The 10579-nt window shown below is 40.5% G+C and overlaps 1 pseudogene; it reads left to right on the forward strand.

Annotated features, from left to right (window-relative positions):
* Positions 1–3560: 3560 nt before the first annotated feature.
* Positions 3561–4638, forward strand: LOC119530812 (annotated as a pseudogene).
* Positions 4639–10579: the final 5941 nt, after the last annotated feature.

The raw sequence follows: 10579 nt of genomic DNA on the forward strand, positions 1-10579 counted from the left end.
AAGGAAGGTCCTAGGGAAACTTCTAATTAATATTTAATTGAAAAAAAATTAGTCTCAAAGATCTACAGTTTCATTTTAAAACAAGAAGATATAACTAAAATGTATTTTGAGATATTTAAAATGTATCACATCATACTACCTATGTCATGACACTCTTACTTTATAAATGAAATAGGATTTAATAAAATAGCATCTTTTAAGTATAAAGCAGAGTAATTGTCAGCATTCTCTTGATTAATTTATTTTCTTTTGCTTTCAAGAATAAGAATCTTGTCAAAATTGTTGAAGACAGAGTCACATCAAATATTTCTAATTCCTGACATCTTAAATTAAATTACAATATAAGCACAACTTGACATCTAACCTGAAATGTCTCTGAAGAACAGTTCACAAACCTTTAGATATGCAAGTTTATATGTATTTTTAAATGTGGGAGTGCAAAAAATAGCTTGGTGGTTGTTTCGGTTTCCTAATGCTGCCTTTTTGCAAAACACCAGAGATGGATTGGCTTTTATAAAAGGAGGTTTATTTGGTTACACAGTTACAGTCTTATGTCCATATAGTGTCCAAGGTAATGCATCGACAGTCGGGTACCTTCACTGGGGGATGGCCAATGGTGTCCCCAAAATCTCTGTTAGCTGGGAAGGCACATGGCTGATCTGCTTGCTCCCAGGTTGCGTTTCAAAATGGTGTTCTCCAAAATGTCTGCATCAGCTTCCAATGGCCATTTTCAAAATGTCTGTCTCAGCTACTGCTAGCTGTGAATTCCTTCTGTCTGAGCTTTTATAGAGCTCCAGTGAACTAATCAAGGCCCACACTGAATGGGTGGGGCCACACCTCCATGGAAACCCTGAACCAATAGGTCCCAACCTAATCCACACTAATTAATACATCTGCCCCCACAAGATTGCATTAAAGAATATGGCTTTTTCTGGGGGACATAATATATACAAACCAGCACAGTGGTTAAGTGCTTAGGCACTAGAGTAAAACAGACCTGCGGTGGAAAGTTTCTCACTGCATTTGGTTTATGCCCTTGAAAAAAACATTTAACCATCTTAAGCCTCAGTTTTCTCTTCTATATATTAGCAATTTAGTCATGAATTAATTCAACAAATGTTTACTAAGTGCCTAACTGCTTGGAGTACAGACCTATATCAAACACTGAATTAGGCCCCAGGTATACATTTGTAGGCTCCACCTTCATGGAACATAATATCTAGAAGGGATGTAGACAATAAACAATAGAACAAACTAAAGTATATAATTACAACTTGGATGATTCCCTGAAGTAAACAGAATACAGTAATAGAGAATAAGGGAAGAGGGGCCATCAAGGGAGGCCCCTAAGGGAAATGAGAAGGACTCAGCTATTAGAAGAATGAATAGAAGAAAGATCAGGGAAAAGTGTTATGGGTGGCAGGAACAGCATGTGCAAAGATTCTAAGGTGAAAAAGAGCTTAGGCATGTCTCAGGAAATAGAAGAAAGCCAGTGGGGCTAAAGCAGAGTGAGTAAGGGAGATAACAGTCCAAAAGCGGAAGCATTTAGAAGGCGGAAGGCTTCAGATCATACAGGGCTTTGTTGATCATGGTAGAGAGTTTGGATTTATTCAAAATGTAATGACAGAACTCGGAATAAATCTAAGGAAGGTGTGCGAGACTTCTCTATACTTAAAAATATAAAACATTTAAGGATTAAAAACTCAATATTGTTAAGATGTCAACTCCCCCCTAATTTTCCTATGGATCCAGTGCAATTCAAAAACCAGCAGGATTTTTGGTGGATATTGACGGGTTAATTTTAAATGGAAATGCAAAGGACACAGAATATCCAAGACGATCTTGAAGAATAAAAAAAAAAGTTGGAGAGTGTTCAAGATTTACCATAAAGCTACAATAATTAAGACAGTATGGTCTTGTTGCAAGTCTAAGCAAATAGCCCAATGGGTGTGAATAGACACATCTAGCAATAGATACATACATATAAGATTAATTGGTTTACGACAAAGGTACTACTGCAAATCAGTGAGGAAAAAAATGTTCTCCTCACTAATAGAGATCAAGGAAAGAGAGGCCGAGCCTCCAATATCAAGTAACGAGAGAGTCTGAAGAATATTCTTGCCTCAAATTTGCTACAGTTGACTTAGATGCTGATCTATCCTACCTTACAGACATGCAGTAAATGAGCTTCAACTTTTAACTTCTGACTCCTCCAACACCACCTCTCTCCACCTGTCTCTCTGTGTCTCTCTCTGTCTCTCTCCCTCTCTCTTTCTCTCTGTCTCCCCCCCCCCCATCTCTTTGGGAGGGTTTAACTTCTGCATTGCCAAAACACAGAGGAAATATATTGCCTACTGTTACATCCCAGAAGAAGAAACTAACATGTAGAAGGAGTTTCTAACTCAGGGGCCCCACAGCTTATCTCACAAGAAAACAGGTGCCCCATAAACTAAAGAATGAAGGCTGTTCAAAGCTGTTCAAGGCCGTTCCAGCCACAGTAGCGTCTCAAAGGCAGGTAAGGCAAGGTCAGATATGCCCATAAAATAAACAACCAAAAAGGCCTGCTCTCCCTAGCTAGACAATGCAGCTGCTTTCCTAAAAAGAATATTGTCTCAGAATTCTACCAACCAATCAGCCCAAAACTAGATAGGCACTCACCCAATCAAGGCACAGAACATCACAGCAGACACCCCACCCAACGTGGGTTCCTTTCTTCGTTAAAGAATGCTGCTGTCAGATAGAGAGCAGGAGCCATTATCTTTTTTTTTCTTTTCTGCTGGCTCCCACCTGCTTTCTTCCTCTAATAAATCTTAAACTTTATACTTAAACTTTGACTTGCTGCATTGTGTGAATTCTTGAACGGCTCGGAACATAACACCTACTAATTCTAAAAAGTCATAAGGATTCTTCTCCTTTACTCAGGAACACACATTATGCAAATCGGTTTGGGTAATGCCTCAAAAATGAGTGTCTGGTGCAATTATAATAAGACAGAGGCTGAACACTTAAGGACCAGTTTCTCAAGAAACTCCATAGACATTGTCTCATTTTTCCAAAGAGCATTGCAATGAGAGAGGCAGCAAGTAAACATTATCCTGATGTTTTTCAGTCTCCAAGACACAGGGGTTAAGAAACTGATTGTAAAATAAGTGAGTGACAAAATCAAGAAAGAGTGGGACCCTCAAGCCATTATTTTAATTTGTTCCTCGGGTAGAGATAGGGGAAAAAAGGAGCAACATATGTATCAGTATGGAATCCTACCTTTTTTTACCTCAGAAAAGCCCAAATTTAGAAACTGCTGGTCATCTGGATCTGCTATTCTAAATTTTGAAAAGAGGCAAGGAGTCTGGTGCAGAAGAAGGAGGTATTATTTGGTACAGCAAGTCTTCACTGAAAAAGATTTTGTTATGGCTGGTGAGCCGGGGGCAGGGCAGGGCGGGGCATGCTAGCGGTTCGGAAGACGAGGGGGCTGGGCTGGAAGGAGGCTGAGGACCGGGTGCCTGCTGCTTGCTTTCGAGCCTGTTCCCCATGGCCCCGCAGGCCGAGTCTTGGTCATTATGACCTATGGCTTCCAGAGCAGTCACTAGGACTTCTTCGGGGCCCTGGAAGCTGACGGCCGCCAAGACCCAGTTCATGAAGTTAGCGGATTGTGGAGAAATTAGCTGATGAATTGCATATGCCATCTCTCCGTGAAATGATGTTTGGAAACAATAGAACTCAGCACTGCCAGAAGCCAGGCCACCCCACAAAAAAAGATGAGAGAACCTGAGCCCAGCCCTGGCAGGTGTCAGCAGCAAGGAGTGAGGAGGTGCAGGAACTGAGGTCCTGAGAGGGAGGAAGTGATTTGATCAGGATCACTTCCTGCCAACACAAAGCTGGACTTAATCCAGTGCTCTCATCACCATGTCAGAGTCCTTGGGCAATACCTTTGGGTCCTGCAACTGATGAAGTCCTGATGAGAAACTTCTGAGAGAGAGCAAACAAAGAATCCAGCATGACTCTGGCTTTGAGATTGAGTTCAGTGCTACAGATGCCTTAAGATGTGTAAACAGCTACCAAGGAATGGACAAAGTAGCCTGTGCTGAAGAGCGGCAGGAAAGCAGGACAGAGGGTGGACACTCCAAAGACATTATTAAACCATATGATTGGACCTGTACAACAGATTATAAGGGAACAGTACTTAGAGAATCTCTTAAATTAAAGGTTGTACCTACAACAGATCCTATAGATAAAGAGAAATTGAAAGCTAGAGAACAGATTAAGTTCTTTCATGAAGTTCTCCTGTTTGAGAATGAACTTTATGTCACGGAGTTTCAAGCCTGAGTATGAAAATTCAGAGTAATACCTTCTAGCTTTTTCGGGCTGTTATGGTTTTTCTTGAGAATTTATGAGGTGCTTATCAGGATGAATGACATGAGACTTTACCATGAGGCCAACAAGACCTACAGGTTACAAGAATATACATCGCAAGAGAGCAAAATTGCTAATATAAGGTACATTTCACCTTCCCTTTTCACAAAACCTGATGAAATATTACAGTATTTACCAATAAAGGAGGCCATTTGTGAGAAGCTGATATTTCCAGAAAAAATCGATCCTAACCCTGAAGACTCACAAGAAAGTATACTTGTGGAATAGAATGTGATACAACGTATATTCACCATGGAATCGACTGGAGACCTTGGCTGTTAGTAGTGTGGCATTTTTATTATGAGAATTAATTGCTTTGTTTATATGCATATTTTCTGTAGCCTTAAAGGAAAAATAATAAAAGATTGTTGCAGGCAGATACCACTCAATTAACTGCTGTTTGTATCTTCAAATTCATATCCCAGATTTATATTTTCTGGAGTTGAATTGGGTTTTCTAAATTGTCTTAAAGTGGTACCGCATTAGTAGGGATGTGTATGTCTCAATGAGAGTGGGCATACTCTGCTTCCATCAGGAAACACTGTCTTCTACCATGAGGAAGTTAATTTAAATCCCTGAATAGCAATACCTTGTGACTTTCATAGGATTTCCTGATTACGCATGTGGAGCGAGGTACTGGTTCTTCACTATCTGATGTTTTTCCTACTTCTGGAGAGCCGTGACTTGCCACCCAGGAAGTTGATCTCATACTTCAATGATCATCATCCACAATTTTTTTTAATGCTTCACCCATGTTCCAGTTTGCTAATGCTGCCCTTATGCAAAACACCAGAAATGGATTGGCTTTTATAAAGGGGGGTTGCTTGGTTACAAAGTTACAGTCTTAAGGCCATAAAAGTGTCCAAGCTGAGCCATCAACAATAGGGTTATGTTAATGTTTCTAACATTAACATTCACAGAAGAATGGCCAATGGCATCTAGAACACCTCCGTTCTCTGGGAAGGCACGTGGCTGGTGTCTTCTTCCTTTGCTCCTGGGTTGTGTTTCAAAATGGCATTCTCCCAGGACATCTCTCGTCGGCATCTGGAGGTATTCTCTTAGTTTCTCCCAGGCAAACTCTGGAGTAGCAAAAATCTACTTTCAATGGCTGTCTTCAAAATATGTCTCTCAGCTGCAGCCCTGAGTTCCTTCTGTTCATCAGCTCTTTTGTAAGTCTCCAGTGATTTAATTACGACCCATACTGAATGGGTGGGGCCAGACTTCCATGGAAATAATCTCCTCAAAGTTACCACCACTGTTGGGTGTGTCACATCTCCTTGGAAACAATCTAATCCAAAGATTTCGCCTAATCAAGACTAAATATGTATGCCCCCCCCAAGATTGCATCGAAGAGCATGGCATTTGGGGGGACATAATACATCCAAACTGGCACACTCCCTAAACTTAAATTTAATCAGCTTTTGAATATTAAAGAACGTGCTGAACATAGAACAAAAATAACTAGTTCTATTGGAGAAGTTAAGCATTTATGTCCATGGAAACACATAAACATGATTTACCACTGACAGGTACAGTGTCAGAGCTGCAGAGCTGTCTTTCCTCCATCTTTGGGTGGTTTTCCTTATATTTGGTTCCTCTTATACTGACATTTCTGTACTCCCATGTTCCATGAAACCTTACAGTGAATAAATACCTTGAATTTGGTACTGGTCCTAAAAGGTTTGAAAGATTTATAGGGAATGTTTTTTAGGAAATAATACATCCACACCTAAAACAACTAGATTGATTTTCTGCTTAAAATACTTGGGAAGGGAGGCGGGGCAAGATGGCGGACTGCTGAGCTGTGTGTTTTACTTACTCCTCCAGGAAAGAAGGTAGAAAGCCAGGAACTGCGTGGACTGGACACCACAGAGCAATCTGACTTTGGGCATACTTCATACAACACTCATGAAAACGTGGAACTGCTGAGATCAGCGATATCTGTAAGTTTTTGCGGCCAGGGGACCCGCACCCCTCCCTGCCAGGCTCAGTCCCGTGGGAGGAGGGGCTGTCAGCTCTGGGAAGGAGAAGGGAGAACTGCAGTGGCAGCCCTTATCAGAAACTCATTCTACTGATCCAAACTCCAACAGTAGACAGACTGAGACCAGACACCAGAGAATCTGAGAGCAGCCAGCCCAGCAGAGAGAAGACAGGCATAGAAAAAACAACACGAAAAACTCCAAAATAAAAGCGGAGGATTTTTGGAGTTCTGGTGAACATAGAAAGGGGAAGGGCAGAGCTCAGGCCCTGAGGGTCATATGCAAATCCCGAAGAAAAGCTGATCTCTCTGCCCTGTGGACCTTTCCTTAATGGCCCTAATTGCTTTGTCTCTTAGCATTTCAATAACCCATTAGATCTCTGAGGAGGGTCCTTTTTTTTAACCCTTTTTTCTTTTTCTAAAACAATTACTCTAAGAAGCCCAATACAGAAAGCTGCAAAGACTTGCAATTTGGGCAGGTCAAGACAAGAGCAGAACTAGGAGAGCTCTGAGACAAAAGGCAATAATCCAGTGGCTGAGAAAATTCACTAAACACCACAACTTCCCAAGAAAAGGCGGGTGTCTGCTCACAGCCATCATCCTGGTGGACAGTAAACACTCCTGCCCGTCGCCAGCCCCATAGCCCAGAGCTGCCCCAGACAACCCAGTGTGACGGAAGGGCTTCAAATAACAGGCACACACCACAAAACTGGGTGTGGACATTAGCCTTCCCTGCAACCTCAGCTGATTGTCCCAGAGTTGGGAAGGTGGAGCAGTGTGAATTAACAAAGCCCCATTCAGCCATCAATTCAGCAGACTGGGAGCCTCCCTACACAGCCCAGCAGCCCAGAACTGCCCTGGGGGGACGGCACTCACGTGAGACATAGCACAGTCATCCCTCAACAGAGGACCCAGGGTGCACAGCCTGGAAGAGGGGCCCACTTGCAAGTCTCAGGAGCCATACACCAATACCAAGGACTTCCGGGTCAGTGGCAGAGACAAACTGTGGCAGGACTGAACTGAAGGATTAGACTATTGCAGCAGCTTTAAAACTCTAGGATCACCAGGGAGATTTGATTGTTAGAGCCACCCCCACTCCCTGACTGCCCAGAAACACGCCCCATATACAGGGCGGGCAAAACCAACTACACACGCAAGTTTGGTACACCAATTGGACCCCAAAAGACTCACTCCCCCACTCACCAAAAAGGCTAAGCAGGGGAGAACTGGCTTGTGGAGAACAGGTGGCTCGTGGACGCCACCTGCTGGTTAGTTAGAGAAAGTGTACTCCACGAAGCTGTAGATCTGATAAATTAGAGATAAGGACTTCAATTGGTCTACAGACCCTAAAACAATCCTATCAACTTCAGCAAATGCCAAGAGGCCAAAAACAACAGAAAATTATAAAGCATATGAAAAAACCAGACGATATGGATAACCCAAGCCCAAGCACCCAAATCAAAAGACCAGAAGAGACACAGCACCTAGAGCAGCTAATCAAAGAACTAAAGATGAACAATGAGACCATAGTATGGGATACAAAGGATATCAAGAAGACCCTAGAAGAGCATAAAGAAGACATTGCAAGACTAAATAAAAAAATGGATGATCTTATGGAAATTAAAGAAACTGTTGACCAAATTAAAAAGATTCTGGACACTCATAGTACAAGACTAGAGGAAGCTGAACAATGAATCAGTGACCTGGAAGATGACAGAATGGAAAATGAAAGCATAAAAGAAAGAATGGGGAAAAAAATTGAAAAAATCGAAATGGACCTCAGGGATATGATAGATAATATGAAACGTCGGAATATAAGACTCATTGGTGTCCCAGAAGGGGAGAAAAAGGGTAAAGGTCTAGGAAGAGTATTCAAAGAAATTGTTGGGGAAAACTTCCCAAATCTTCTAAACAACATAAATACACAAATCATAAATGCTCAGCGAACTCCAAATAGAATAAATCCAAATAAACCCACTCCGAGACATATTCTGATCACACTGTCAAACACAGAAGAGAAGGAGCAAGTTCTGAAAGCAGCAAGAGAAAAGCAATTCACCACATACAAAGGAAACAGCATAAGACTAAGTAGTGACTACTCAGCAGCCACCATGGAGGCGAGAAGGCAGTGGCACGATATATTTAAAATTCTGAGTGAAAAAAATTTCCAACCAATAATACTTTATCCAGCAAAACTCTCCTTCAAATTTGAGGGAGAGCTTAAATTTTTCACAGACAAACAAATGCTGAGAGAATTTGCTAACAAGAGAACTGCTCTACTGGAGATACTAAAGGGAGCCCTACAGACAGAGAAACAAAGAAAGGACAGAGAGACATGGAGAAAGGATCAGTACTAAAGAGATTCGGTATGGGTACAATAAAGGATATTAATAGACAGAGGGGAAAAATATGACAAACATAAACCAAAGGATAAGATGGCCGATTCAAGAAATGCCTTCACGGTTATAATATTGAATGTAAATGGATTAAACTCCCCAATTAAAAGATATAAATTCGCAGAATGGATCAAAAAAAATGAACCATCAATATGTTGCATACAAGAGACTCATCTTAGACACAGGAACACAAAGAAATTGAAAGGGAAAGGATGGAAAAAAATATTTCATGCAAGCTACAGCCAAAAGAAAGCAGGTGTAGCAATATTAATCTCAGATAAAATAGACTTTAAATGCAGGGATGTTTTGAGAGACAAAGAAGGCCACTACATACTAATAAAAGGGGCAATAAAACAAGAAGAAATAACAATCGTAAGTGTCTATGCACCCAATCAAGGTGCCACAAAATACATGAGAGAAACACTGGCAAAACTAAAGGAAGCAATTGATGTTTCCACAATAATTGTGGGAGACTTCAACATATCACTCTCTCCTATAGATAGATCAACCAGACAGAAGACCAATAAGGAAATTTAAAACCTAAACAATCTGATAAATGAATTAGATTTAACAGACATATACAGGACATTACATCCCAAATCACCAGGATACACATACTTTTCTAGTGCTCATGGAACTTTCTCCAGAATAGATCATATGCTGGGACATAAAACAAGCCTCAATAAATTTAAAAAGATTGAAATTATTCAAAGCACATTCTCTGACCACAATGGAATACAATTAGAAGTCAATAATCATCAGAGACTTAGAAAATTCACAAATACCTGGAGGTTAAACAACACACTCCTAAACAATCAGTGGGTTAACGAAGAAATAGCAAGAGAAATTGCTAAATATATAGAGACGAATGAAAATGAGAACACAACATACCAAAACCTATGGGATGCAGCAAAAGCAGTGCTAAGGGGGAAATTTATAGCACTAAACGCATATATTAAAAAGGAAGAAAGAGCCAAAATCAAAGAACTAATGGATCAACTGAAGAAGCTAGAAAATGAACAGCAAACCAATCCTATACCAAGTACAAGAAAAGAAATAACAAGGATTAAAGCAGAAATAAATGACATAGAGAACAAAAAAACAATAGAGAGGATAAATATCACCAAAAGTTGGTTCTTTGAGAAGATCAACAAGATTGACAAGCCCCTAGCTAGACTGACAAAATCAAAAAGAGAGAAGACCCATATAAACAAAATAATGAATGAAAAAGGTGACATAACTGCAGATCCTGAAGAAATTAAAAAGATTATAAGAGGATACTATGAACAACTGTATGGCAACAAACTGGATAATGTAGAGGAAATGGACAATTTCCTGGAAACATATGAACAACCTAGACTGACCAGAGAAGAAATAGAAGACCTCAACCAACCCATCACAAGCAAAGAGATCCAATCAGTCATCAAAAATCTTCCCACAAATAAATGCCCAAGGCCAGATGGCTTCACAGGGGAATTCTACCAAATTTTCCAGAAAGAACTGACACCAATCTTACTCAAACTCTTTCAAAACATAGAAGAAAATGGAACACTACCTAACTCATTTTATGAAGCTAACATCAATCTAATACCAAAACCAGGCAAAGATGCTACAAAAAAGGAAAACTACCGGCCAATCTCCCTAATGAATATAGATGCAAAAATCCTCAACAAAATACTTGCAAATCGAATCCAAAGACACATTAAAAAAATCATACACCATGACCAAGTGGGGTTCATTCCAGGCATGCAAGGATGGTTCAACATAAGAAAATCAATCAATGTATTACAACACA

Source organism: Choloepus didactylus, chromosome 4 (assembly GCF_015220235.1).
Source record: "Choloepus didactylus isolate mChoDid1 chromosome 4, mChoDid1.pri, whole genome shotgun sequence".
Lineage (NCBI taxonomy): Eukaryota > Metazoa > Chordata > Mammalia > Pilosa > Megalonychidae > Choloepus > Choloepus didactylus.